Source organism: Rattus norvegicus, chromosome 1 (assembly GCF_036323735.1).
Source record: "Rattus norvegicus strain BN/NHsdMcwi chromosome 1, GRCr8, whole genome shotgun sequence".
In the NCBI taxonomy this organism is placed as follows: domain Eukaryota; kingdom Metazoa; phylum Chordata; class Mammalia; order Rodentia; family Muridae; genus Rattus; species Rattus norvegicus.
The window spans coordinates 156,015,436-156,027,898 of NC_086019.1; the positions used below are offsets into that span (position 1 = coordinate 156,015,436).

The 12,463-nt window shown below is 45.0% G+C and overlaps 1 pseudogene; it reads left to right on the top strand.

Moving 5' to 3' along the window:
- Positions 1-214: 214 nt before the first annotated feature.
- On the top strand, positions 215-1,180 carry Dppa4-ps3 (developmental pluripotency-associated 4, pseudogene 3; annotated as a pseudogene).
- The last annotated feature ends 11,283 nt before the right edge of the window (positions 1,181-12,463 follow it).

The window sequence follows — 12,463 nt, forward strand, 5'->3', positions numbered from 1 at the left end:
CTGCCTCAAAAAAAAAAAAATTTAAATCACACAATAGTGGCTTTATTAAAATTAGCCACAAACCAGATTTTAGCATCACAATTTTGTTGGGGGTGGGACCAGGAGGGTAACAGAAGAGGGCCTCAAGACAACAGGAAGTAGGAGGAGATTTTTAAAAGCCGAATGAGGCCAGAGGTCATTTGAAAGCTGGAAGAAGGTTTCATCTAATCTAAAGATGGAAACTGCTAGAAGCAAGAAGCGGAGCACAGAGGAGCCGAGGGAAGAAGTGGAAGGCCAGATGTCTAGCCAACTGAACACGGCTTCTGCAAAGACTAAAGCAACGGGGAAAAACAAAAAGTCAGAGAATGATAATGGTTGTAAACCAAAGGAGAAAAATGCACAAGATGACTGAGACTCCAGGACACACTCTTAGGAAAGGTACCAGTTCCTCCTTTTCCACAACATCTGCCTCCAGTGAAGCTGATTCACTGAGATGTTTTGTGGGCGTGGTGCCTGGAGATGAGCGGCAAAGGCCAACCTGAGTTGAAGAACGTTCCTGACTCAGCCAAAGAGGCCAGGTTGAAAGCATCTCACAAGAGAAAGGGAGGGAGGGAGGGAGGGAGGGAGAGAGAGAGAGAGAGAGAGAGAGAGAGAGAGAGAGAGAGAGAGAGAGAGAGAGAGAGAGAGAGAGAGAGAGAGCGCGCCTGGGGAAGAGTCTCGGGAGACTTTCTCCTGGAAATCATCACTGTACGGGAGGAGCAGATACCTGCTCTCGTTGATCCTCCTATGCTCTATGAGGAAGTCAGCACCACGATGGTGACTACATCTGCCTCCGAGGCAGTTTTGGCATCTTGGGCCAGAATTGCAGCCAATGCTAACAAGTTAGAGGCAGTGCTGTCCTCCAACATCAGAGTCCTGTGGGGAAAAGTGTAAGTGGTTCATGGGACAAGCCTTCCTGCGACCACAACTGTTTGGGTGCCGCTGCATTTCCATGCTGGACAAGCCTGGGTACCAGATAAGAAAAGGAAAGCGATTGCCCTCTTCCCACTTCCGGCCTGCACATTTCCACCCCCACACCTGGAGGACGTGCTGTGCCCCAAGTGTGTTCATAGGAACAAGGTCTTAACTAAGAGCCTCGAAGGATAAAGGACAGATTTCTTAAGTTTGGGCTAGCTGCGGGCATCACTCACTCTTGTGGAGAACCTCGAAAGATAAAAGACAGATCTCTTTAAGTTTGGGCTAGCTGCGGGCATCACTCACTCTTTTGGCGTGGTTGGCCGAACAGCAGCTGACACTGAGACTGACGGAAATCCACATCTATGCCTTTGGAAGTGCCCATCTCCCCCAAAAATTATGGGATATTGTAAGTTAGTTGATGCTTAAGTACAAGCAGTTTGGAAAAAGCCAGCGAGTCCACCAAAAGGTCCTCCTCTGCTCATTGTGATGACTGAACACTGGGAGTGGCCTCCTACTCTTGTAGGATAAAAACGTGTCCTATGTGTTTTGCTGCGAGTAGGTCCTGGGGCCGAAGTATGACATCTCCAGATTCAACAGTTGCTAGTCCTGTCAACAGCACAACGGGGTCATAGCCAGTTCAGCCGTCAACTATAAAGACTTAGCCTATAGCCCCTGCATGACCTCTTCCCTGGATTGTAGTGTGTTGTTAGTGTTTAGTGCTTGGGTTTGTTTTCTGCTGCTGTAAAATATTACACCAAAAAATAAAAAAATTTAAAAATTTAAAAAAAGACAACAGCATACTTGCTCCACTAGAATCATCTGATTTACTTGGCTCATTCTAGAAAGAACGTAACTATTTGGAGGGTTGAGTTCCTGTATTTAAAATCAAGCCCGATGTTTCATATGATTAGAAGGCAAGACTTGTCGCTGAAATAGGACACTATGAAGAACAAACATTCTTCTGTTGTACCTCCCTGGTCTGTCAAGATGGGAGAGAAGCAGGAGTTACGTGCTCCCCAGCAGGTGCTATTTGCTCACTGAAGTTGGGCTGGACCTTTGAGGCCCTCTGCTGTACCCCTCATATTATAGTAGGAGAACTGAAAGGCCTCAATATAACCAAAGACCAACCCTCATCACGTAGTCCTGAGAAAGATATTGAATCTGTGCTGTATCTCAGACCTGGGCTCAGCCTGGCTCTTCCAATGTTAATCCATGTTACCCTGAGGTAGCAGGTCATTTAAGCTCACTGAAAAGGAGTAAGGACTAATGAATACTTGACAGCAGCCTTGCATAAAAAACATAGTAAACACTACTTGTCATTTACTACGATCTCATCATTCACCCTGTTTGTTCCACTCCACTAGTACAGAGTGAGCCCTCTTTAATACAGTTGCCTTTCAAACTGTTGAAGAACATAGTCCTGTCCCTAAGTCATATCCGAACTACACAAGTCTTTCTATTCTAGTTTGTGTAAGACAATTGTTTTCTTCCTCATGAACTGTAACTCCTGATGAAAAATTACACTTGAAAATACCACTTAAGTAATAATACCATGATCAATAGAGAATGAAAAAATAAATGTCATGAAAATATATTCAGTCTAAAATAAGTCTGTCTTTCTAATTCGGGAGTGTGAAAATAATCCATATCATAAAATACATGCATAATAAAAAGGAGGTTAAAAGCCCAATTCATGGGTGAAGTAAGAATGTAAACATAAAATTCATACAAGGAATAACCACTACTATAAAAATGGAGATGTTAGAAATGCCATTAACAAGCAAAGAAATAATCACTGCAAATAATAATGAGATATCATTCTATATGTAAAATTAGGGAAAGGGGGTGTTGCAATCAAGTCTATTGTGGGTGGAAGAACAGAGAAACTGGTGCATTCAAAAAGTAGAAAAAGTGATATTATTTTAAATAGTTTGAAGGACAATTTGACAAAACATACAAAGAGCAAACGTATGTTTGCATTCTCTGCTCCTATAAACTAAATTCTAGTGAGTTCGCTCGTGGCCAGTCTCCTCCTTTGCCAGTTGTCGCGCACCCAATGTCCCGCCAGCAAGAACGACGCGCGGCAACAGGATTCTTCTGCGAGCAAGCCTTTACTGTGTTATAGCTCTTCTTAGTGTTACAGCTCTTCTCAGTGTTACAGCTCTCTTGAACAGGGACCCCGAGCAGCAAAATCGCTCGGCTTATATAGACAACAGTATGCTAATTATCTCTCAGGGATTGGTGGGGCATGGATCACCCCACTACTTGTCCTCCAGGGATTGGCGGAGAATGAATCACCTCATTAGCATATTAACGGTCAACTGACACCTGGTGCATAAACCGCACATGTGCAGTACCGCTGTTCACCACTAGAGGGAGCCCTAGCAAGGGGACAAGCCTGCACATGCGCAGTAAGTTGTCGACATCCAGACAAGGCTGGATGTCGGCGCCATCTTTGTTTCGCCGCGCCGCTCTCTACAGCCAGTCTAGGGAACTGTTCAAGGGCAAGAACTGACTCTTACTTATTTTGATCTTCCATACCCAATTGATGGTACAGAGTTAATGATGGGTACATTTTTGCTTTGTTGGATAGATCCTGAAAGTATCAGGCTGTCGGCAAGATGCTCAGCGAGGCAGAACACAGTCCATAATAGGGATTGCAGCCCATGCTTCCCTGGGCGAGAAACATGAGGATCTGGGATGGATGCTGTGGTTCTGGATCTCCTATGTACCCAGTAGCTGTTGGGTTACGTGGTGGAATGTCCAGGCACCACGCAGGAAGGGGATGGCTGATCCCAGGACTGGGGCAGAGTCCTGTTTGGTTCCAAGTGAGTTCCGTGTTGGGAGGGTCCGGGAGATTTAGGCACGGCTCTTTACCACAAAACCCCCATCCCCACCCAGTCAACCCTTGATAAAGGAGGCAGTCCTTGCTTGTCCAAACTGCTTTATTCGATAGCAGCAGTGAATGCATACATCTTACTCAGGGTAAACCAGGGGTTAAATAACTTTTGTGCAAAGAAATGCCCAAGAAAGGAAGCTCATTGGCTAACACTTGGGGCCTATGTAGACACCTCATTAGCATGGAGAACTCTAGGTTTTTATGCTATGTGACCAATTGTTATGGTCCTCTCGATGGCATGTCATGGTTACGTGTTCCAGATCAAGTAGAACTTGACAAGGAGCTGGCCCCACACCCACCGCTCTCAATTCTGAGATTCCCAGGGGTTGGGCTGGCTCGACCTTACCAGTTCTTCTGTCTGGTGGCATGGTCCACATGGAAGAATCAGGTTCCCAGTACCCTAAAAGACACCATGATGAAGACAAGCAAAGGAAAGAATATATCCTGGAGCAGAAGAGGATATACACTTGCTAACTGATCCCAACCTATTTGGTTGTAGAGAGAGGGTTCTAAGAAGAGGGATCTTCCTATGGTACTAAGGATACATGGACTCCCCACGATGCGTTAGATGCTAAGTCATCCCATGCAGCCACGACCTGGCCTTTACAGGCCATGCTTCCCTGGGCGAGGGAATATCAATATGGTCAAGAGCCTTATTTTCAACACAGTGATGTTGAGTCTGGGGAAGACCACCGTCTTGGGACTGTCATGTAGGGAAAGTGTGGAGAGTAAGTTAAGCTCTCTCACACTGCTGAGAGTTCTTCCAACTTGACCTAACATTTGGACAATCTAATTTACTTCAGCTAGTTCTGAGTAAAAATGCCCTTCCAAGACTCCATACGGGGGGAAGAGGCCAGACTCTGAAAGCCCAGATCTATCTTCCCCTTCTTTTTTTTTTTTTTCCAGAGCTGGGGACCGAACCCAGGGCCTCGCACTTGCTAGGCAAGCGCTCTACCACTGAGCTAAATCCCCAACCCCTATCTTCCCCTTCTTGCCAGAACCATTTGGAAGTGTGAAGACAGCTACTCAAGAATAAGCACTCCAAAAGATTAAAACAGAGGCAGAAGGAACACCCATTCAGAGCCTGTCCCACATGTGACCCATACATATACAGCCATCCAATTAGACAAGATGGATGAAGCAAAGAAGTGCAGGCCGACAGGAACTGGATGTAGATCGCTCCTGAGAGACACAGCCAGAATACAGCAAACACAGAGGCGAATGCCAGCAGCAAACCACTGAACTGAGAATAGGACCCCCGTTGAAGGAATCAGAGAAAGAACTGGAAGAGCTTGAAGGGGCTCGAGACCCCATATGTACAACAATGCTAAGCAACCAGAGCTTCCAGGGACTAAGCCATTACCTAAAGACTATACATGGACTGACCCTGGACTCTGACCTCATAGGTAGCAATGAATATCCTAGTAAGAGCACCAGTGGAAGGGGAAGCCCTGGGTCCTGCTAAGACTGAACCCCCAGTGAACGTGATTGTTGGGGGGAGGGCGGCAATGGAGGGAGGATGGGGAGGGGAACACCCATAAAGAAGGGGAGGGGGGGATTAGGGGGATGTTTGCCCGGAAACCGGGAAAGGGAACAACATTCGAAATGTAAATAAGAAATACTCAAGTTAAAAAAAAAAAAAAGAATAAGCACTCCAGAGCTGGCGAAGGACAACTATACACAGAGGGGAGCAGTAGTGATTGCCTGAGCCAGTCTGATTTCCTTCCCTGTGTTGATTAGAGAACAATACAAGGATCTAGCGTTTAAGAGAGAAGACCTGGGAGTGTCGTGCTGGTTATTCTTCACTTGCTATCGTTCACAACACACTCTCCATTCTCCTCAGTCCTGACATGACATGTGGTGAGTCTCCGTGAGTGCACCCCTATGGACCCTTACTCTCTGGCTTCTGCCTGGGTTCTCAGTAATCAACGGAACAACTAGCAAGATGAGATGAGATGAGAGGAAGAAAAGTCATGGTAGCTATCTCTCCAGATCCCCCTTACCTCTCTCTTACACTTTTCCACAACATTGCCCTTTCTCTATAGCCGCACTTATTCTCAGGCAGCCCTTACACAGCTGCAACGTCTGTGCTTCAAAGGCACCGGCATACATGTGGTACACATATACACATACAGTAAACCACCTACACACATGAAAGTAATTACTCTATAAAAATTCCAGTTAAGGAATGCAATTGTGGCCTGAACTGATCCAAAAATTAAGAGACAGGGAAAAGTTAACTTACAGTATAGCTTACCGCTTATGTCTTACCTCTGTGGTATTGGATTCTCCAGATCTCCTTATTTAAACTCTACACTACTGATAACCCCTCTCTACCACAAAGTAGTACTTTATCTTTTAATTTCCGCTAGACTCCAGGACTGAGCTTACTATATATCTGTTTCCTTACGCTCATGTCTATGCAGTAAGTGCTCCATTATATGTTGAGCATGACAGCACATACCTGTAATCCATCACTTGGAGATTAAGCAGGAGGAGAGAGAGTTTGAGGATAACCCAAGCTACATCACAAGACCATGTCTCTTTCTCCCTCCCTGCCTCCCTCTCTTCCTTCCTTCCTTCCTTCCTTCCTTCCTTCCTCCCTCCCTCCCTCCGTCCCTCCCTCCCTCCCTCCGTCCCTCCCTCCCTCCCTCCGTCCCTCCCTCCCTCCCTCCGTCCCTCCCTCCCTCCCTCCCTTCCTTCCTTCCATTCTTTCTCTTTATCCCATTCTCTTGTTCCCATACCACCTCCTGTGGCTGGAAGGCTGGCAGGCAGGTGCTTACTTATTATTAGTCATGGCCTTCAGAGCTGACACAAAAATTGGGAAGGCCATTTCATCGCAGCCTCTGTTAGTGCTCGCACCCATCTAAGGAAGAGAAGAACACTCTCTCTGGACATGGACTCAGCTGTCAACCCAGAGACTCTTCAGAATTACCGAGTGGGAAAACTGAACGAAGTAGGAACAATGTGTGTCTGTTTATAAAGGAATCTCTCTCACACCCATTCCTTCTTGATCGAGGCAGTACCCTCAACTGCTTTTCTTCCTATGAGGAGAACGTTCCCATCTTGTGTCCTTCAGAGAGGATTCACAGCTCAGAGTCACATTTTCCCCACAGGCTTAAATCCCTGACAAATTGACTAAGCTTTTGAGAGAACCAAACTCCTATGATTCTTTTGTGTCCTGATTTCATTAACATTTTTAAACTCTGCTGTTACTAAATTTTTCTATTCTTGCACCTGTTCGCATATTTTATCTGGAAGGCAACCTGCCACTGAGCATTGACCTGGAAAATGAGAGCCCGAAACTAAAAAATAAACTAAGAATCTGGATAAAGCTAAAAATAATTTCAATCACTATTTTTTTTTTTGGTTCTTTTTTTTCGGAGCTGGGGACCGAACCCAGGGCCTTGTGCTTCCTAGGTAAGCGCTCTACCACTGAGCTAAATCCCCAGCCCCTAATTTCAATCACTATTGAGAGATATTCCACCATCTCAGGAGGACTAGCTAACTTCTCAGTTCTTTCTAGCTTTAAGAATCTTTGAAAGGCCCTGAGAAGTGGTCCGTACCTTTAATCCTAGCACTTGGGAGGCTAAGGCAGGTGCATCTCTGTGAGTTCAAAGCCATCCTGGTCTGCCTATTAAGTTCCAAACAAATAAGGCTAGGTGAGACCCTATATCAAATGAGAAAGGGGGGGATGTTTTTGCTTAAGTGATAAAATTTCACCCTTGGTCCATCTTCAATTCACCGCTGAGTGGTGTTTTTCTGTCTCCAAGTGATGCAGGTCGAAGGTACTACTTGTCTCTGTGGAATGTAATGCTCTGAAGCAAGTTGCCCTGAGACAAGGACATCATTTTCCTTCTAACTATCTCTGTGCTATGTTGAGGGACTACCAGTTACCCCAAGGGCAGGGACTCCTGATTCAGGCTCTAAGCAGCACAGTTTCTCCAGGAACTATTGCTGTGTAAGGAAGAGTGGGTTTTCCAGTGTCTCCCCAGAGGCTTCCTGCAGCTGAGCTGTGGCACACATTGGAAAGCAGCGTATCCAGGCTATTCTACTGTGTCTGGTACGACAACAGTAAACGCACGATTTCCCAAACCTCCTGGTGTTTAAGCTGAGGGTGACCTAGTTCCTCTAGTCAGGTGGGATGGTTTGAGGCTTAGGTTCAGAGCTTGGTTAGGTGGGGAAAGAGACGCAGTCTGAGCCATTACGTTTTTCACAAATTGGAACTGAGCTGACTTGGTTCCAGAGCAGAGTTGAGGCAGCTACATTCTGACTGGGTGAAAGCTTAAACTCTGCAGAGTGATTCTGGGTAACAATTCCTGGGAGCTCAGATTAAGTTCTGTTTCTTTGTTGCTTCCAGCAATTCTGTGGTCCATAAATGTTTTCCCTCGAACTTCCCGCTGAAGCAAGTGGAACAGATTCTGTAATTTCCAAGTACATTCTCTAAATGACGCCTCACGATCCCCCATTTGCTCCCGCCTTGCACACTCCAAAGTTATTCCTACAACTGAAAACTCTTTCATGCTCTCTTGTGGCTCAGTTTACCCAAGCTCTATTGTGAACTTGTTCTGCTTCAGACTCTGGGCTGGAACCTGGAATTACTGTCATGGATGGGTCTCTTCCCCTTTAGAGAAACAATAAATTGTGTAGTCGCTATTGATCAGAAGTAGCTAATCTAATTTTCTATGGGAGATGCTTGTGTTTCTAGGGGGCTTTAGAGGGAAGATACACGTGTTGGGGATGAACATTTGAAAGGCATTTCATCTTTGTTCCATGCTGTCCCCCGACACTACTCCGAGCATCTTCTAATTCACGAACCAAGTGTGACAAATGTCCCCAGAGGTGATGGACTTTAAATCCACCATGAACCAGAAACATTGCAATCAGCCTACCTTCCATAAAGATAGCAAAACACACAAGTTCTCCATGGACTCTACCTGTCTCTTCCTAATTGATGCTGTCATTCCTTGCTTACAAGAGATCAAGGAGCAATGGGGAAGAGAACGCTGTTTATCACGGAAATTGTGGGGTTAGTAGCATTACAGTTTTATCGCTCATTCACCTCTCCATCCTGAGCTTCAGGCACATCTGACCTGCCTCATATCTCTGACATGGCATGCCCTGGCCCCTGTGCCTCCCTCCCTCTGATACTCCATACTGCTCTCCTGCCTTCTTAATACCCTGCCATCTACTATGGCTCAGCTAAAATGCTGCTATAGGCAGAAGTAATGTATTCCACATCTGTACAGCGTACCCTTGACATTTACAGATTTCTATGTTATTCCATTTGACTATTTGAAAACCACCCTAAACATCCAGACCAGGAACTAACTTTAATTTCTGTTGGACAAGACTGTGGTTCACAGCTAATGTATGAAGAATATCATTGATCTAGCCAAGTGGTGAGGTTTGGTAAAATGAAGTCCCCGGGAAAGAAGATGGTGGATCATACTCCTGTTCCCACCTCCATCTTCACATGAAAAAAAAATAGTCATGCAATCATTCTAGTTCCTCATCTTCATCTGAAGGGTCTAGGGGCATCAGGGTGTGGGGTTCATAAAAATATTACAAGGGAAAAGGAAAATAACCAAGAACTAAGAAAGCAAGTCTGGGGCAGGGTTAGTTAGGTGCTTGGACTCAGGCTGCACTTGTCAAGTGTGATGGTCTGTATATGCTCGGGCCAGGGAGTGGCACTATTAGGAGGTAAGGCCTTGTTGGAGTTGTTATGTCACTGCGGGTGTGGGCTTTAACACCCTAGTCCTCGCTGCCTGGAAGTAAGTATTCTTCTAGCAGCCTACAGATGAAGATATAGAACTCTTGGCTCCTCCTACACCATGCCTGCCTGGATGCTGTCATGTTCCTGCCTTGATGATAATGAACTGAACCTCTGAACTTGTAAGCCAGCCCCAAATAAACATTGTCCTTATGAGAGTTGCCTTGGTCATGGTGTCTGTTCACAGCAGTAAAGCCCTAACTAAGACAAGTAAAAGTTGATGGTCAAGGTCCAGAGAACTGATTGGGTCCCCAAGGGTTAAGCATCATTATTTCCATACTCCTTTATACATGCACTTATCTAGCCTGATTAGTCACAGTATTTCCCTTATGCTTGTTTGTTTGTTTCTGACTTCACTGTGCATGATATGAAGCTATAAAGGACATCCAAATGCAGAGGTCCCAAAGGCCTCAGCAATTGCTCTAAAAAAAATGTAGCTGCCCACTAGGATCCACTAGTGTGTCCTTCCTTGCAGCATCACCCTGGGAAGCTGAGGTTCTCCCTTCTTCCTTCTGGTTGGCCAAGACTCATCCTGGTAGTCCTTGAATTTTTATCACAACCATAGGTCAAAGCAAGCTTCGTAGGGTCCGTGGAGTGTTTGACCTGAGTGTTTGACAGGAATGAGCCACTGGACCATGTTGGTTGGGAACATGAATGAAATTAAACTCACGTGATCAGCAACACTTTCCCCTTCAGGTTTTTAAACACAAAATTAGAGAAAATTCAACCTCATTTTGATAATTGGAGTAAAACATAATGGCACGTCGGAGCTTATAGCTTGTTTTCCTACCATCTGGAAAAATCACTGAAATAGAAAAATAAAAATAATAGCAGTAATCCTAACACTTAGTAAGAACTTTTTCTATGCGAGACACTGTGCTGGGCCACCAGAACTCACTTGGTTCTTACAGCAGGCCCAGGTTGGTGATATGATCTGTGTAAAGATGAAGAAATGGGGCTGGGGATTTAGCTCAGTGGTAGAGCGCTTGCCTAGGAAGTGCAAGGCCCTGGGTTTGGTTCCCAGCTCCGGAAAAAAAAAAAAGAACCAAAAAAAAAAAAAAGATGAAGAAATGGACACAGTAAACTTAAGCAACTTGTTCAACATCACACAATTTATAAGAAAGTTGATTCGGTTCCAGACCTTATCTCCTCAATTATTAATATATCTGTGTCAGAACTGGAAGGCACAATATATTTAAAAAGTGGAAATAAGAAAACTAGTCATATTCAAACCCCATTTCCAGTTGCTCCAAAAGGTAGGCTATAACCTTGCTGTACAATACAGCTTTGTCTCACAAAAGTCCATTTCTTTTTTTTTTTTTTTTTTTTTTATTATCTTGAGTATTTCTTATATACATTTCAAGTGTTATTCCCTTTCCCGGTTTCCGGACAGACATCACCCTCCCCCCTCCCCTTCCTTGTGGGTGTTCCCCTCCCAAACCTCCCCCCATTGCCACCCTCCCCGCATAGTCTAGTTCACTGGGGGTTCAGTCTTAGCAGGACCCAGGGCTTCCCCTTCCACTGGTGCTCTTACTAGGATATTCATTGCTACCTATGGGGACAGAGTCCAGGGTCAGTCCATGTATAGTCTTTAGGTAGTGGCTTAGTCCCTGGAAGCTCTGGTTGCTTGACATTGTTGTACTTTTGGGGTCTCGAGCACCTTCAAGCTCTTCCAGTTCTTTCTCTGATTCCTTCAACGGGGGACCTATTCTCAGTTCAGTGGTTTGCTGCTGGCATTCGCCTCTGTATTTGCTGTATTCTGGCTGTGTCTCTCAGGAGCGATCTACATCCGGCTCCTGTCGGTCTGCACTTCTTTGCTTCATCCATCTTGTCTAATTGGGTGGCTGTATATGTATGGGCCACCTGTGGGGCAGGCTCTGAATGGGAGTTCCTTCAGTCTCTGTTTTAATCTTTGCCTCTCTCTTCCCTGCCAAGGGTATTCTTGTTCCCCTTTTAGAGAAGGAGTGAAGCATTCACATTTTGATCATCCGCCTTGAGTTTCATTTGTTCTAGGCATCTAGGGTAATTCAAGCATTTGGGCTAATAGCCACTTATCAGTGAGTGCATACCATGTATGTCTTTCTGTGATTGGGTTAGCTCACTCAGGATGATATTTTCCAGTTCCAACCATTTGCCTACAAATTTCATAAACTCGTTGTTTTTGATAGCTGAGTAATATTCCATTGTGTAGATGTACCACATTTTCTGTATCCATTCCTCTGTTGAAGGGCATCTGGGCTCTTTCCAGCTTCTGGCTATTATAAATAAGGCTGCGATGAACATAGTGGAGCACGTGTCTTTTTTATATGTTGGGGCATCTTTTGAGTATATGCCCAAGAGAGGTATAGCTGGATCCTCAGGTAGTTCAATGTCCAATTTTCTGAGGAACCTCCAGACTGATTTCCAGAATGGTTTTACCAGTCTGCAATCCTACCAACAATGGAGGAGTGTTCCTCTTTCTCCGAATCCTCGCCAGCATCTGCTGTCACCTGAGTTTTTGATCTTAGCCATTCTCACTGGTGTGAGGTGAAATCTCAGGGTTGTTTTGATTTGCATTTCCCTTATGACTAAAGATGGTGAACATTTCTTTAGGTGTTTCTCAGCCATTCGGCATTCCTCAGCTGTGAATTCTTTGTTTAGCTCTGAACCCCATTTTTTAATCGGGTTATTTGTCTCCCTGCGGTCTAACTTCTTGAGTTCTTAGGCCTCTATCTGTTGTAGGATTGGTAAAGATCTTTTCCCAATCTGTTGGTTGCCGATTTGTCCTAACCACAGTTTCTATATCACAGTTAAGCAGCAGTTAACATGAAAGTATTTTCCAAAGCATGCAATGTGCTGTTCACCAATACCTCTCA